This window comes from Heloderma suspectum, chromosome 5 (genome assembly GCF_057233095.1).
Source record: "Heloderma suspectum isolate Gila_16-S chromosome 5, 16-S_ref, whole genome shotgun sequence".
Taxonomy (NCBI): Eukaryota; Metazoa; Chordata; class Lepidosauria; order Squamata; family Helodermatidae; genus Heloderma; species Heloderma suspectum.
The window spans coordinates 151,503,152-151,521,076 of record NC_139462.1 but is presented as its reverse complement, the minus strand read 5'-3'; positions in this window follow the sequence as shown (position 1 = coordinate 151,521,076).

The following is a 17,925-nucleotide window of genomic DNA, read 5'->3' as shown; positions in this document are numbered from 1 at the left end:
CACTCTCTTGACTCATGTATTTATTTTCAGCCCTTTCTGAATGTCTGAATCAGGATATGAACTATTGTGAATGACAGAATAGCCACATATAATTATAGTTATCCATAATACGTCTGCATTTTGTATTGGGAGGAAGTGACTTACCAGGGAGAGGGCAGCAAAATATCTGAGCCATGCAGGATAAAGACTGTAAGAACAGTCTACCTAAATCAGAGCAATCTAATACAGCATTCTGACTCCATCAGTGGCCAACTAGATGGCCCTCAAAAGAGCAGCAGGAGAACAAAATGGGGTTAGCAATCTCCTCTTGCTTCAACCCAGCATCACATTATTACACTGCTTCTGAATAGAGAAACTTTGTATACTTAAAATTTTCCCCATGTTATTCTGGGAATATCATTTTTTTTTTTTTAAAAAAAAGGGGGTATCAAAAAAGGGCCCCAAGTATAACCCAGAATTACTGCAGCAAACATTGAAAACCTCTTTTATCATTTGTCAGCATATAATAGTTGCTGCCCTTAGTGATATTTCCCATATTTGTTGGTAAAAGTGTGTGCGTATATCTGTCTCTGTGTGTGTGAGTGTGTGAGAGGGAGAGAGAAAGAGGGACATATTCCAGCCCAGGAGATAGCTGCAATTTGGGTTTAAATTTCTGTTACTACAAATAGGTACCTAACATGGTAAATGAATCTAATAAAATATGAGTCAAGGGAAGTAGGTGATTATATTCCTCCTCTGTTCATATAGATGCAAATAGGAATTAGAATAAAATACATGTGTGTCAGGGCTATTTTGCTGTTGTTGTTGTTGTTGTTGATGATGATGATGATGACATAATCCACAAATGCAAATGTCAAGTACCAGTTAACATTTTGTCATCATAAGAAATTCCTTTGTCATATTCAGTGATTCTATAATATCTAACATATAGTACTCTGTATTGGATCACCACAACAGTGCATAAGCCTTGGGGGCGGGGACAAGTGTGTCATTATATCACAAATGCTGTGGATTCAAAGTGCTTTTGTTACTGCAATGTGTTATTTTCAGTGTTATCAGAATGAATTGGTCCCATTAGAACACAAACTTTTATGTCCCTATAATATTTCATTTCTTCAGTTCTGCACTGTATATCTTACAGAACACATTTATTTATTTATTTGTTTGTTTGTTTGTTTGTTTGTTTATTTATTTTCTATTCTGCCCAATAGTTGAATCTCTCTGGAACTCAACCATAACTGGAACATAACCTTTGAGCTCCTAAATAGTCTCTGCTAGTGGAAAACAAGTTCATCATGACTTGCTGTTGCCTCTGAGGAGTACAGTGTCTCAACATGATGCAAAAAAATACTTCAGCATTATGGCAATGAACATACCTGAGCCTCAGGTACAAGCACTTCCCCTACCGCCCCCTCCAGGGCCACCATGAGGAGATTAGAAGCACCCACTCTTTGCTTTAACCGCTGGTAATCATTTCATTTGAACTGGGCCAAACTGTGGTTAGTTTAAACCAGGCTTGTTGAACCTCTTTCAGCCTGAGGGCCACAGTCCTTGCCAGTGAAGCTCTGAGGGTGTCAGGAATGAATCTGAGCATGTGGAAATGTCTGGCAGCTCAGATTCAGATTCGGAATGGGAATAGCCAGAAAAGAGGGAGGCAACCTCCCTAGTGAGTCCAAGTTTGGCAAGACTTTCTTCCCAAGACCTTGACACACAGGTGGCCCAGCCTGAATGCCCCCCACCCCGTTCCTCCACCATGAGAACCCAGGTTTCGGAGGAGGAGGACAGCGAGGGACAAGACTTGAGGGATGCTAGGGTCCGTCACAGAGTGAAGCGGGAAAAGTTAGAGGTGGGCCTCAGACGCTCCACCAGGTTGTCCACTCATGAAAGCCAAACATAGGAGGGATACACCCTAAGGGAGGGGCATCCCTGCAAAGCTTGTCTGGCCAAGAAGTTCTTGACTGCTGGCAACTTCTCTAACTTCCACTTCGTCTCCTCTATTGATATTCATAGATGTGTGGATTAGCTTTTTCATTGCAGTCTGAGTATTCCTAGAATCTGCATTTGTAAAGAAGCTAGTCGTTAACTAATAAAGTAGTATAGCTTGAAGCCTTGTTTCCTGGAGTATGTTGATTGCAAAGGGGGAGGGCGAAGGGATGTGACACATGGCCCACATTCCAGTGGTGGGCAGGGGTGAAGGCAAAAGGGCTGGGGCTAAAAGCAAAAGGAGCAGGGCCAAAAAAGACCAGCATATTTTGGCTCAAAGCTCTTACTGTCAGTAAATAAGCCTTAGTAGAGGTGTTTCAACCTTTTAGAATGGGGGGAAATGGTGCAAAAGCTGGGAAACCACCAAACGATTGACAGTCAGTGGAAAGGGGGTGGAGACAGGGGAAGGTGACATGCCAACTGGGGAATGCTGGAGGGACAGATTAGGAGCCCAGGTGGGTCATATTTGGCACCTTGACCTGAGATTCCACAGATATACTATGGATAACTGTCACAATATGTGGCTATTTTGTCATGCACACTAGATACCTAAAGCTAAGAGATAACATACAGATGATTGAAGTGCAATAGTTAAACCTTAAGCTATGGTTTATTGAAACAAACCAAGATCAAATGTGGTTTCTGATCTTGGCTTGTTTCAATAAACAATAGTTTACGCTAACAACCTGCCATTCCCAGTTTAGAGGTAACACCAAACCATGGTTAATTTTACAAGCAAGCAGGGGGTATGTTTGAGCAAGCATTACTTTAACACTGCACCAGAAGAGAAAGGGGAGCATTCACATCTGAGGCTCAAGCAGACTCATCCCTGCAATGGTAAACTGTGGTTTAGCAGAATGTCTGAACTAGGCTATTGTTTGAGGAACTTTGACAGCAACAGGATATGTACAACAGTCAGAATTTTGCATCACTCTTGCAGTGATAACACAGAACTTATTCAGACATTATGTTTTTGTATAATATACAGTGAGAGATGCGGTTTTAGCTGATGTTCAATCTATCCTCATTGCAATTTGTTTTGTAATTTTGAATCTCTGTAGCTATCTTCTGGAAGGATCCATAAGTTAATGCTTTTTTGTGTGATATTTGGAGGACCAATTTCTGTGCCTGCAAAATCCATAAAAAAGAGCATGTAAATCACCTCTCAAATGTAATTGATTCCCCATACCCTTTTGTAGTCAAGCTCAGAAGAATTAAATGCATGTCTGGCCTATTTTTCAGATCATTGTCCTTAGGAGAACAAACTGAAAATGAGAGCTATGCTGAATATTCTCAAGTTTGAGTTGGGGGGAGGGGGAGGAGCTAGCAATTTGGATAAGGCAGAAATCCACCATCTCCATATAGACCATGGAAATATTTACCTTATCCAGAATCCTGTTTGGTGTCATTGTTTCCTTAGGCTGAGTCTCTCCCTGACCCACAACTGGCTGCTCCTTCTGCCTCTTTTCTGATCCCATGACTAATCTCATTGATCACTAGTGAATGAGACAACATCCCAGTGCTACACCTAATGTGAAGGTTGGACTGAATCAGTGCTAGCTCTGGTTTTGTGGAGGCCCATGGGCAAGGCATCCTCAATGGACCCCCTCCTTCAGTGAGTCCACTTTCCCACCACCACTGTCACCAGCTGCTATTGCTCCTCATTGTCTTTCTCATCTTTGCTACCACTTGCTTGCTTGACTGGCAGTGAGCAACTCAGCAGGGGCATCTACTGCTCCTCCTTCTCACCACCATCATTGTCTAGGCCAGAGTGAGAGGCAGATGAACAAGCATGCTGTAATGGTCAAGAAGAGTAGCAATACCAGGGGGCTCTTCTCAGTGGCATGTGGGCCCCTGACAGGTGCTCAACCATGCCTACCCTGCCTACCCTTGACACCAGTCCTATACGGAATATCAGTAAATAAAATTGCACCCAATTCAGAACTGGTGATGTGATAATATCACTGAGGACAAATGAGGGCAAGTGAAAGTGAGAGCAAGTGAGAGCATTCTAATCCAATGAGAAAATATTTCTGCAAGGAATGACAAAAAATATAACTGGGAAGGGAACGTGGTTTTTTGATAAAGTGGAAAAGTATTCATTAAAAAGTAAGCAGTATCAGCTTATCCCTACCAGACATATAACTGTGTTTCATAGGAGAGCATGGTTCCATACAAGAGCTTCATACTAGGTTTACAACCAAGCGGAACATAAACAGTGTAGCCAGTTCGGCTTTGGGGCTGGTAGCCAGGAAAGCAAAGGTCAATGCTGTTTTCCTCCACTTAGCAATTTGTTTAGTTGTACACCTTAAGTGAATAGACAGCTTTCCTATTGAGTTCCGTTTCCTATTGAGCTTTGCATCCCAAAAGCAGCTGGGATCCACCCTTGGCTTCACTCTCCGCTTCCAGGCCTAGCCAAGATATCAGATTTTTGCATTATTATTTCAATGACTGGCTACTCTATTTCACACTTCTTAAAAAATGAACACAAAATGACACTTTTATTTAGGAATGAATGTGATACCTATGTGAACCAACAAAATCAACCATCTGAATTATGTTAACAGAGATAAGAGGTCAACAGAAGAATATGTACCAATCCCTGACGGAAGAATATATGTAACAGATAATGCTTACTTCTGACTACATTTTTATTATTGTGTTACTGTTATATCTTATTGTTGTTTTAATAGCATTACACTTTATGTTCACCACTTTGATACCTCTGTGGAAAGTGGTATATAAATCTGAGTAAGAAATAAATAAATGGTTAAAATAATGTTTATAATACTCACTTCAATGCTACCACACTACTACTAATAATAATGCAGTTTCTATGCAATGTTCTAAACTAGTTTTCCCCAACTTAGCTAGTGAGCATGCTGGCTGGAGTGATGGAACTTGTAGTTCAAAACAGGACAGCAGGTTGGGAAAGGCCATTCTAAACAGCGATGTTTGAATAAAGGGATTTTAGAGGGAAAGATGCTTCCAGAAATAACATAGTTGGCTTAATTCAGCCTCAGAAGCAATATATTTCTGCTTCAGTTGGACTGACAAATACTAATGATGTTAGTAATGTGGATTGCGAAAAAGCTAATGCTTTCATAAACATTCTAACTGTTGGCATACATTGAGTGACATGGCTTAATTATTTTTTGACTGAATAACGGATAATGATGTCAAACATAGTTATACAGTTTTCCTGCAGTGTAAATGTTACCATTTGTTTTCTTATGAGCTGGCCAGTGCAAAATAGCAAGGATGAGATAAACAAAGGAAACTTGGACCCCTTTGAATGGGGACAACTGAGTGCACTTATTAGATTTGCTCTTGTTAGCAATCTCTTCACAGGACATGGAGGTGCTCTGGGCCGGATCCTAAGGTGTGGAAGCTCTTCCCCCTTGACTGCTGAATTCAGCACTGACTTAGCAACACACATTACACCATGGGTGCTACAGAAAACACTAGTGTTGTGATAGTGTTTCCCAAAGGAAACATGTATCAGGGCCTTTTCAGTGGTGGCACTCTGGTTGTGGAGAGGCTCGCCTAGCACCTACATTGTGGTCTTTTGGGCACCAGGTGAAGACTGTTTTTATTTTCCCAGAATTTTTAGTTCCTTAGTTTTGTATTTTAAAGTTTGTTATTGTGTTTTAGATCTTTACACTGTTAATGGCTTTTACTTTGGTTTTTACTCTGGTTTTATTTTATCTAAAACTTTTAAAGATTTTATATTACATTTTATCATGGTGTGTTTTAGGGTTTTAATTTTTGTGAACCGCCCAGGGATCTTTGGCTATTGGGCAGTATAGAAATGTAATGAATGAATGAATGAATGAATGAATACTGTGGACATTATACATACGCCCAAGGGTCTTCTGAGATAACTAACAGGAGGTTTGATCATGAGCTGGATGTGGAAATACAAAGCTGAGCTGGGGGCAAGTGGGGTGCTGACATGTGTAGGAGTAAGTCACATTGAACTCAATAAGACTAACTTCTGAGTAGACATGCACAGAGTTGGTTCTCCTCTCCATTTTAGCCTCACAACGTCAACAACAACGCTGGATGTGGAAATATAAAGCCTAGCAGGGGGAATAATACCTGGTGCAGGGCTCCAGGACCGGCACAGTCATTTTAAAAGGTTTTTTCTTTCTTTCAAACAGCATTGCTTTAAACAAAGAGTGCATCACTCAGGCACACCTAGGACAGCCTTCTTTTGGGAAGCCCCTAGGAGGAGGAAGTGTTTTAGCTGGAAGTAATTACTGCATGTCTCAGGGCAGGGGAAAAAATACTTAAATATCTATTAAAAATAGCAATTCTTATGGAAGTTATGCAGACTCACGGAGATGGCTGGGCACTGGAATTACGGTTGTTGGTACGGATTTTTCTTCGTAATTTTTGGAGCAGGAAAAAAGAGGAGAATTCCAGGGGCTTGTTAAGGATGGAACAGAGCACTGGCTGCAAACTGGAAGTCAAACAGCACTGAAGGGACACAATTTGTACATCCCTAGGTGAGGGGAGAAGAGGGGTGTCATTTTGTGACTGGCAGCTCTAGCTTCCAACCAGGGAATAACGTTTCCAGAGTTCTCCTTTTTTACTTCCAATTGCAGCACTTTTAGGAGGGATGTAGGAGGAACATATCCGAGGCTGCTCCTGTGTTTTCACTACATTTTATGACCCTGTTTCTGTGGTAGCAGCAGCGGCAGCAGCACTCAGAGCTTCCAGGAGTGGCTTGAGAGCCAGTGCTAACTGGAGATGCCTGGTTTTTTCCATCATGTAGAAAAATACGCAAATAATTACATCAGAGGTTTCATAACAATTTACTTAATTTACCTTAGTACGTAACATTTAGCGTATTGTCCCCCATTCCATTCCATTTTTCCTCAGCAGAAACTTGCATATTTTCCTATGAATACATTTGCATACATTTTGGAAAAGTAAAAAAAACAGCCAAAAATCCATGGACTCCACATGGCCTGAGGGTGTCACTCTGCAGCGGATTCCACAGGCTGGATTCTTAGAAATCTGAGTTCATTTTAGTCCATCTTGAAATTCTCCAGCATCACTAATCACAACCCCACCCCTTTCACCTATTCATGTTCACCCCCATCAAAAAATTTGAATCAGCTACTAAAGGCTGACTGTATAAATAAATACTAGTACTGAGCTGACACCCCCTGTCACCAGTCCCATCCCCACCTTCATCACTCTGTTCTCCAGCTACAAGGTTGTGGGTGCATTTTGGTAATTCAGGGCAGGGAAGTGTGAACAGAGGTGAAGTGTGGAACAAACCTATGACCTCCACCAAGTGTACTGGAAGCTGCTAGTGGGTGTTGTTCTTACCCACATGACTCCAGAGTGAGGGCAGGAAGCACTGCCTTCACTCTGATTTGGCTTCATGATGACACCACCTGAAGAGATCTGAAGCCAAATCAGAGTGAAGACAATGCCACAATCCTTGCCATTGCCACTGCCAGGACCATCAAATAGGTGGCAGCAGCAGTGAAAAAGGTAAGCAGGGGGATGATTTCATGAAACCTCCTCTCCTACTTTGAACCACAACCATTCTAAAAGAACTTTTGCCTTCCCTATAATAACAAGGGACAAGGATTGACAAACTATAGGACTGTTAGCATCTCCTTTTAGAGGCCAGCTTGATTAAGTAAAGAGTTTTGGCTGGCAGATTGCAGGCGTGATAGTCACAGTAAGTATGCCTATGCCTCCAAAAGCCCATGTTCCTATTTCTAGGCTTGAGACTGTGGTTATGCAGTGGTGGGAGAAATGTATTTTGCACATGTGTAGATCATTCTTGTATAATATCTTCTAAGTCTGAGAAGCGACATTGAATACAAGGTCCAAGGCTGAGCCTTGGTGAGCCATGTGTCACACACTAAGCCCTAGATTCTCATAGTAACTTTCATAAAGAGATGAGAGGTAAAGCAGGGCTATTCCACCAGCCCTGCTGGAGACCTCCCTCATGAAGTCTCCTCCTCACTTGGCTGTCACCACCAGCAGCCATTTCAGCAAGCTGTATGGATGGCGATGGGAGGGAAAATGGGGTGTTCCACCAGCCCTGCTACAAGAATGTTCACTCTTCCTTCCCCTTTCATTTTTCCTTGTGTGTTGTGCCCTTTTAGATTGTAAGCCTGCAGACAGGAACTGTCTTGTTTAATTGATTATACATAAGCTGCACTGGGACACTTTTTGGCTGAGGAGCAGCATAAAAACACTTCAAATAAATAAATCTTTCACTCTCCTTGTGAAAAGCTGTGAGGTTTGCTTACCCAAGGAGCCTGTGGACGGAGACTGTAATACAGAAAGTATCAAGAAGCTTGGTAGTCAATGTGCCATGAAAGTGAAAACGTATCCGCCACACACTCGTTTCTGCTCACAGTGTGGTAACTCATTTTGCACGCATATTGTTCTAAGAAGTATGAAAAAACATGGTCCAGCCGCTGTGATAATTAGATCCTTCCCTACATCATGTTGGTTTACATGTTTGACTGACCACATAAATAAATTCTGCCAAATGTGGAAAAAAAGGCCTTGTCTGAAAAACCAGTGGCTAACTACCGCACACTGGCCTAAATATTGCAACACACAATGAGTTTCTATCTCTGGGGCAGAATGCCTTCTCTTCTTCACTAGACTGAAAAGTGGAAGTGAAAAAATATAGGGTTCGTTTTCAAATCCAATATTTAAATGTAAATATTCATCCCTCAGATGTCTACTTAAATGTATGTTCTAATATTTCAAATCAGAAAAACAAACTATGGCAAATGTAACAAATCAAGGTAATTCAAGCCAAAATTATTCTTTTTAATGGGAAAAAACGAGCAAGCAACCACAGGCTAAAAAATAAATTGTATTACCCCACCCTCATCTTTTATAAAGAATAACCTAAATACATTAACATATTAAGGGTGCATGATATGTATACAACAGCAAACTAGAGAATAACTTATTCATAACAAGAAAATACAAATGAGTGGTAAACCACAAACAACTGAAAATATCACCAGAAACATAATTCAGTGCATACAAGCCTCCATGCACTTGTAGTAGCCGCCAGTTCTAACAGCTACCAAAGGCATCCATAGCAGGAATGCTTCCTCTTGGTTTTCGTTGCTCAGGGCTTCAGACATAGAGAGAACCAGCATGCCAACTCACTGTCATGGCAGCCTTGTACTTTTCTGCAATCGGGTAGTAAGAACATGGCAGCCTTGACAGTTTTCCTTCCTAGTTCTCTCTCACTGTGGCTCCTCTTCTGTGAAATTTGCCCTCTCAACTGCAGGAAGAACAGCTGATACCAGAGAAAACAAACAACAACATCGAGGTTGGTGATTTCCTTGTTTCTTTTTATCAAGAAAAAAGAAAAGCTTTTTACAGGTTTGGAGTGAAATTTGCAAGGCTGCTGTTTGCATCAGATTGAATGTCTTTGCAGAGTCACAGCAAAACCAGTTCAGTCATATGAAGCCACTTCATTTTTTCAGCCCTACCTGGGGCTGACGGAGATTGAATCTGGGACCTTTGGCAGGCAAAGCATGTGCTCTACCCACTGAACTACAGTCTGAACAATGGCTTTGTCCATGATGATGGTAGGGGCAGGGAGAGAAACAAGGTGAGCGTGCTGCCTGTCTTCTCTTCTCCCTGGTGCATGAAACACTGGGAAATGTAGTTTGCTCATGGTTCCTGATGAGGTCAGCTACCATTGGGAAAGCTACATTTCCCAGCATTCTTGGTGCCAGGGAGTGGGAAGAGGGACAGAAAGAATAAGAGGAAAGGCAGAAAGAGATAGACTGGCACCTGGCACTGCAAAGAAGGAGGAGGAGGAGGAGGAAAGGGGAAGGAAGTGGGAGATTTCTCCTTTTCCTCTCCTCCATTGCCAGAGCAGTCATGCCAGTAACTGCCAGGAGAGCAACTACAAGTTGAGAGGGGGTTGTTTGGTCCCCATTTTAACTGACAAGGACCAGAAATAGACTGATTTTCACATCACTATCAACAAGTAAGAGGAACTAGGAAATCATGGGAGGTGCAGCAATTCTGAGCCAATTTGGAACTCTTGGAAAGGAAACTGCTTTTTTTTCCTGAGCATTTTTGTTCATAATAGCTCATCCAAATACATCTTGAGCCTGGGGGAGTTCACCTACCTGTTGTCCCCATCTTGTAAAGACAGGGCAGTTATTGCAAACTATATAAGTTTGGAAAGAAAACATAACAGATGTTTCATGTGGATGAAGCATTAGTGAGCCACAGCAAACCTTGAGCAGAGCTTTCCTACAATAATACTAATGGTCATTGCACAACGGTTGGGAGAACTCATAGCAGGCAAATTAACTGCTCTGTGCTCTTATTATTAGGGATGTCAGAGAATTCTGCCCGAATTTTAAATGGAATCGAATTCTGACAAATCTGGTCCGCGGAATCATCCTCAGAACGGGGTGGCCCGGTCGACCCAGACCAGAGCTCATGTGGACCTTTTTTTTTTGTCTGCCAAATAGGGATGTACGAAAGGTCCACCACGAATCTCAGGGAGGCCGAATGCCAGCGCATTCGGCCCCCGGAAATCGGTGGTGGAACGCCCCGCCCCCCCCAGGACGGGACTTACCTTGGGCAGATCTTCCTGGCGGTGGCGGCTCTGGCAATGGTTTGGCGGCGGCGGCGGCAGTGGCCAGTCTTCTGACCGGCTGCTGCCACCACCATTTCCAGTTGAAAAAAAACAAAAAACAAAAAAGTGATAGGCTATGTGAAGATTTACGTAGCCTATCACGGCTAGATTTTTAAAAAACACCGTGATAGGCTACGTAAATGTTTACGTAGCCTATCACGGCTGACTTAAAAAAACCCAACAATTTGCGTTCCTTATTTTGGCACATCTTAGTCTACGTAAACATTTGCGTAGACTAAGACGGCGAAAATAAGGGGAACGCAAATAGCGTAGACGCTACGTTATTTGCGTTCCGTTCCCCTTATTTTCGCCATCTTAGTCTACGTAAATGTTTACGTAGACTAAGACATGCCAAAATAAGGAACGCAAATGGTGGCGGCCATGGCCGCCGCCATTTGCGTACGTGCGGTCTTTTTTTTTTAAATCTGTCGTGTTAGGCTACGTAAACATTTATGTAGCCTATCATGGCTGACTGCAGGGACACAAATGGCAGTGGCTATGGCCGCCGCCATTTGCTTCCCTGCTAACCAGCGGCCGGATGTTTGGCTGCTGGTGGAGCTGGCCGGTGGCTCCACAGAATCGCTGTGGAGTACAGCTGGCCGGCCAGAATTTCGGGGGGGAGGAACGGAGCGCCTCCCCCCCCCCGGCCAGGATTCCGGGGGGAGGGATGGAACACCTCCCCCCCAGCATCAACATAATCTGCAAAACAGTAAGTGACTTTCATACATCCCTACCGCCAAACAGTGGATTTTATGAAACTAATCACGAACATAAATCCATAATTTGGAAATGGAGGAAGAAGAACACGAAGGGCTTTACCCTTTTTACGAGGCATTTTCCCGAGGCTTTCTTGAGTCGCGAAGTCCACGGAAATCCTCCATCTTTTCTGTTTATTGTCTGTGGAGGTGAGGTGAGGTCAGGTGAGGTGAGGTCAGGACAGGGCTGGTGAGGTCAGGTCTGGTGAGGTCAGGACAGATCTGGTGAGGTCTGGTCAGGTCCGGTCAGGTCAGGTCAGGTGACCAGAAGTTACGTGGGGAATCCCTGCAAAGGGCTTTACTTTTACAGAGACTGATGGCGGGTGCGCAAAAAGGATTTTCCGGCTGTACTTACGGAATTATTTACGTAAGTTTGGGGAACTTAAAAAAACCGGGGAAATCCAGGGCATGCAGACAGTAGAACGGTGTGGCCCTTGGCTCTGTGGAATCCTTGCAGAGCGGAGCCGCTCCGCGAGGATTCCGAGGGGAGGAATGGATCGCCTCCCCTCCCCCCCTGCGGATTCCCCACCAGAACGGATGGTGGGGAATCCATACATCCCTACTTATTATTAGCTTCTTGGTGAACTTCAAGGCCATACTCTTGGAGTAAAATCCAACATAAGTCTTCCATAGAGTAGACCCAATGAAATGAATGGAACTTCAGTCAGTCATGACTAACTTAAATTCCATTCATTTCAATGGGCCCACTCTATGTAGGACTTCTGTTGGATTTGACCTTTGATCTACATCTGTAAATAAACTATATGGTACAAAACAGCTGGTACTGTACTGATTAGAAGGGCACATGGGAGATTCTTCTCCATGTGCCTCCATGTACAAATCTCCCTTGAACATAGACAGTTAGCATCTCACAGAAAAGGGTAGACTAGAACTTTCTCGACATGCTAGTTCTTCATTTGTGGGGAGATTTTGAAGGGGGGGCTCCTTCACACACACACACACACACCCAAACACACACACACACATGAATATACTCTGAAATGGTGTATTTCCAGGAAGGTTACAGCACATGATTTCTCTGCATGTGCAGAGTGACAGCAAGAATGCGATGTGTGCAAAGAAATTCCTCAAGGTGGATTTTTACCCTTTGTGACCTCACAAGTCATTTCTCATTGGAGAAGAAATGACTGTCTAGCATTAGATAAAATGGCTACATTTCTCTGTGACTGTGTGTGTGTGTGTGTGTGTGTATAATAGCAAAAGGAGAAGGGGATGGCAGAGGATGAGATGGCTAGATAGCATCACTGATGCAATGAATATGGACTTGAGCACACTCCGGGAGAGAGCGCAGGAGTGCAGGAGCCTGGCGTGCTCTGGTCCATGGGGTCACGAAGAGTCGGACACGACTGAACGACTGAACAACAACAACACACCATATTAACCTTCCCCACCCTGGCTCCCTCCAGATGTGTTGGACTGCAAGTGCCATAATCTCCCAACCAGCTATGCACAAGTTGGACCATAACTCCTGTAATCCCCCAGCCAGCTTTTCTTTGCACAAGTCACATTCTTACTGCCCCTCTACACATGCAGAGAAACAGAAACCATGTGCTGCAACCTTCCAGGGAATATCCATTTCAGAGCCCAGGTGGGGGGGTGAAGGAATCCCCCCCTCCAAATTTCCCTACAGATGAAAAGCTAGCGATGCTGGCTGGGAGATTATGGGAGTTGTAGTCCAACACATCTGGAGGGAGCCAAGTTGGGGAAGCCTGCACTGTATGATGTACAATCCTTTCAGGCTGGGATTATTTCTGTCTGCTGCCCAGTCATTTATACACACCTCAACACTTGGAACGCTTCAGAACAAGAGTTTTGTATGAATGACTGCATGCAGCAAGAATTATAGGCATGGGCAGTTTCATCAAAATAAATATGAAAAGAGTAACAGCTTCATTTCCTCCTCTGCAAGAAGCTGCAGCCTCAAAGCAAAAACAGGACAGGATGTGGATCTCCTCAGCCTCTCTACCCCAGACCCCCTTTTGGAAAAAGACCATTCAGTCTGGGGTTTGCTTCACACAGTTTGGGACATACAGGTGTAGACCAGCTGTGGCCTCTTCCTTGTGGATCAAATTGCCGGCATCCCTACATTTTATTATCTCTTCTCAGCACACATTGTTCCTTGAAAAAAAAGAAGGGGGGGGGAGCATTATCTTAAAAGCCGGGCGGTTAGAAAAGCCATAAACAGTGTGGTGTAAAGGTGTAGGAGACATGTCTTGATATGGAAGGCAATGCAGCATTATTTCAGTCGTTGCGGGCGGCTGACTGAACAGTAACAACAAAACTGCATGTTACATGTAGCAATATAGCCAAAGCTCCTAATAGCCATATATGAAAATGTCCTTGTGGATGAAGCCATAAGACAGGGATGAGGAACCTCAGGCTTGAGGGCCAAATATGGCACTCCTGTGGTCCCCATCTGCCCCTCCAGGGTTCTCCAGATGGCCACACCCCTTCCTCTGGCCCCATCTGCTCTCCCCTAACCAATGATCATTTGGTGGTTGCCCGGCTTTCATGCAGTTTCCCCCTCCCCATTGGAAAAGGTTGAAATGCCTCTCCTAAGGCATAGTTAGTGGCAGTAAGAACCTTAAACCACAATAGGCTGGTATTTTGTTCTATTTTTGGCTCCGCCCCTTTTGTCTTTGGCCCTGCCTACTACTGAAATGCAGCCCCTAGGAGCTTATCCAAAATGAAATTTGGCTCTTGAGCTGAAAGAGCTCCCTCCAGCCCCCAGCCCTAAGTCATATATGCCCTAAACTCCATCTCCCACCCCAGGAATCGCAAATAATCGCTCTCCATCCTCCACCCCAGCAATCACTCACTGGCACTTTGTTTCCTTAAATGTCCCATTCCCTTCTTCCTCTTTCCACAGAGATTACTCCTTCTCTCATCCCCCTCTCTCTCTGTTGACTCCGTCCACAATCCCAGGGAGAGGCTGCTTTAAATCTCCAAATGTGAATCCATTGATCTTAGCAAATCTCTTTTTTTCCCAGTTTCCCTTGGTCCCAGCAAAGCTATGAAAGGGAAGGAGAAAATAAGGGTGTGTCCTTTCTATTCTGTTGTTGTTGTTCAGTCGTCCAGTCGTGTCCAACTCTTCGTGACCCCATGGACTATAGCACGCCAGGCCTTCCTGTCCTCTGCTCTCTCCCAGAGTGTGCTCAAGTCCATATTCATTGTATCGGTGATGCTATCTAGCCATCTCATCCTCTGCCGTCCCCTTCTCCTTTTGCCTTCCATCATGTTAGGGCACTTACCATGGGTGTTGGGAGATGAGTGAGGGGCCAATGTACAGTACAGAGCATATAGATGTGTTGATTTTTTCAAAAGACTTTTGGCCAGTATGTCCCCCCCACCCTCTATACAAGTTGCAGGGCTTAAAACAACAACAACACCAAAATCCAAAGCTGAAGTAAATGACCAGCTGAGTCTATAAACATGCTACAACCTTTGAGACTTCCTGAGGCACTGGCAGAGCTGCTGAGCTGCAACCAAAGTCCTGTAAACCACCCAGAGAGCTTCAGCATTAAAAACGTGGATGTTCAGGCAGGCATTTGAGGTGGGTTAGGGTATTTTTAGAAATGTTTTACTGTAGAATTTTATAGTTTTAAAACTGTTGTATTTGTTGTACATCGCCCACAGTAGCCAAGTGACCGGCCAGATGAGCGATTAAGAAATTTAATAAATTAATTAAAAAATAATAAATAAAAAGCTATGGGGCAGTATAGAAATCTAAAGAAGAAGAAGAAGAAGAAGAAGAAGAAGAAGAAGAAGAAGAAGAAGAAGAAGAATCAGGCCGTAAAATGAACCCCACTCTAAACATTCCTTGGCTGAATTGCTGTTGTGTCATGGATCATCATTTATTTATTTATTTATTAAATTTATTAATCGCCCATCTGACTGGTCACCCAGCCACTCTGGGCGATGTACAACCCACCATAAAACAATTTAAAACAATAAAATTTTGCCATAAATCATAAGCTTTCCAACGACTGAAGGTATTCTGGTGTTGAACCTCAGGCGTGTAGACCTATTCCGGCCTGCCTGGAGTCCCAGTCCGGGCCTCCGGGGTTCCCCAAAAGGCTATGTACGCTTTCCCTGCTCTCACCTCCTTTATCCTGAGCACTGATTGTTTGGTAGTTTCCCAGCTTTTGAACAGCCCTTTTCCCATTCTAAAAGGATAAAGAGGTTGAAATGGCTCTCCTTAGTTACTGGCAAGAAGACCTTTAAGCTACGATTTGCATGTATTTTTGGAATTCTTGGCCCCGGACTTAAACTGTGTGGAAAAGAGGCCTAGGGAGAAAGGGACGATGAGCAAAGTAGGGAACTGAGCTGGCAGGCTCGTTGCTGTCGGGATCGACTGTTAGGCTGAGTAAGTGAAGGGGGTAGCTTGTGTGGACAAAGGGCATGAACGGCATGTGAATGTATGTGTGAATGTGTGCATATATGAACAAGGCAACAGAGTATGTATGTAAATAAACTGAGTATGTGAGAGTGTATGAGTGGTGGCTGTGGATGTTAAGTTCAGCATACTCTTCACATAGGGTGCAACTGTTAGAAGCCATTGGTGGGCTTAGCTGCCACAGATTTGTGGCAACCCTTTATGTAACAGACTGCTGTTACCAATCTGGCTCCTAAGGTGGTACAACTGTGCTCTTTGATGCCCCGGGGGTGGGAGGAGGGGGGTTGCCACTGCTTCTTTTTGCTCCATGACCATGTTGCAAAAATGTAATGTTCCGCTTCTGGATATTTTATTTATTTCATGTGTTTAACATATTTATTTAAGCGTATGGTTAACCAGCATTTCAGTCTTGCAAGACATTTTTAAATTAAAACAAAATACCCCAAATAAATCATAAAGTAATTATCAAAGTTAACAAAAAAGAAACAAAACAAACTGACAGGAGGATGAACCAGCAGAGGCAGGCCTGAAATCAGATTAAAATGATAACAATAAAACCGCAGAACAGCCATAAAGCCATAAAACAGCAAGAGCACATTACAGTCCAATAAATGTCATGGCAAAAGAGAACAATTTTCACCTGGCGCCTATGTTTCTATTGCTTCTAGAAAATATGCTTGATCCTGTATTATTCTGTCCTAATGGCCTCCATCTTTGCTGCAAACATTTATATTATCTGGTTTATATTATCTAGATTGAAGGTACTGCTGGTGAATGCCTGGTCAGTGAACGGGAAAACAACAGCCATCCAGGACTTGATCCTGGATGACTTTGCCAACCCAGCCAGTATCACAGAGACCTGACTGGATGAGATTGGGAGTGTAAATCTCTCCCAGCTTTGCTCACCTGGGTTGTCCATGTTGCAACAAGCAAGACCTGGGGGGGGGGGGACAAGGTGGGGAGGCATCATCACAGTAGTCTATCATGATTCCATCCCCCTGTCCAGGTGCCCTATCCCACAGTCTTCCAGTTTCAAGTGTGAGTATCAGAAGGTGGGATTTGGGGAGAATAGGGATTCTGTCAGTGTACTGCCCACCCTGCTGCTGTCTCCCTTCCTGAGCTAGCCAAAGTGGTCTCAGGGTTGGTACAGGAGTCTCTGTGGCTTACTGTGATGGAGGAGTTCAACATAGGTGCTGAGGCCACCTTGTCAGGAGTGGCTCAGGAATTCATGGCCTCTATGGCAACCATGGGTCTGTCCTGATTAATATCTGGCTCTGCTCATTCAACAGGGCACACTTGGGAACTGGTTTTCTGCATAGGGTGGGATGATGGTGATCTGAAGGTGGAGAAGCTTTCTGTAGTTCCACTGTCATGGGCAGATCGCTACCTGGTGAGGTTTAGACTTGCTGGGACAGAGCATCTGCGAGGCAAGGGGCGAATGAAGAGGGTCCACCCTAAGAGACTGATGACTCTGGTTGGCTTTCTGACAGTTCTTGGGGAATTTTCTGTCACTCGGCAGGTAATTCTGTTGAAGCCCTGGTCAAATAAACAAACGAACAAACAAACAAACTTAGTGCCTTGTAAGGCAGTGTCAGAGCAGTACAGGTGATCTTAACCTCGCATTACCCTCTGCCATTACCCACACAACCCCGGACTTATTTCCCAGTGTGCCATTTGAATGTCAAAAGGAAGATTAAATCTGTCTTTCAAAAATCCCCATTGAATAACCCTATTAATTTCAGCACATCAGCTCCTGATGTAGAGCCCATGAATCAATATTGTTACCTAAATACATTTTGAATGCACAAGTAGTTGGTGTTTCCCACCCCCATCCCACACACACTGCAGTTTTCATAACAATATTTTAAATCTTTTTTGCTCTGAGTCATTGTTAAGTGGTATTATATAGATGTGACACCAAATGGAAGAAAAAAGGAAAGGTAGAAGGAGGAAGAAGCTGTTGAGGTTGCTGAATTGAATAAGGAATATTTTTAGCCTCAGTAGGAAGGTTGTAATACCTGTTGTTATAGTTGCTCTTTTAAAAATAGTCTCTATGATGATTCATTTAGAGAACTCCTCAGTGCATTCTTCAAGAAACCACT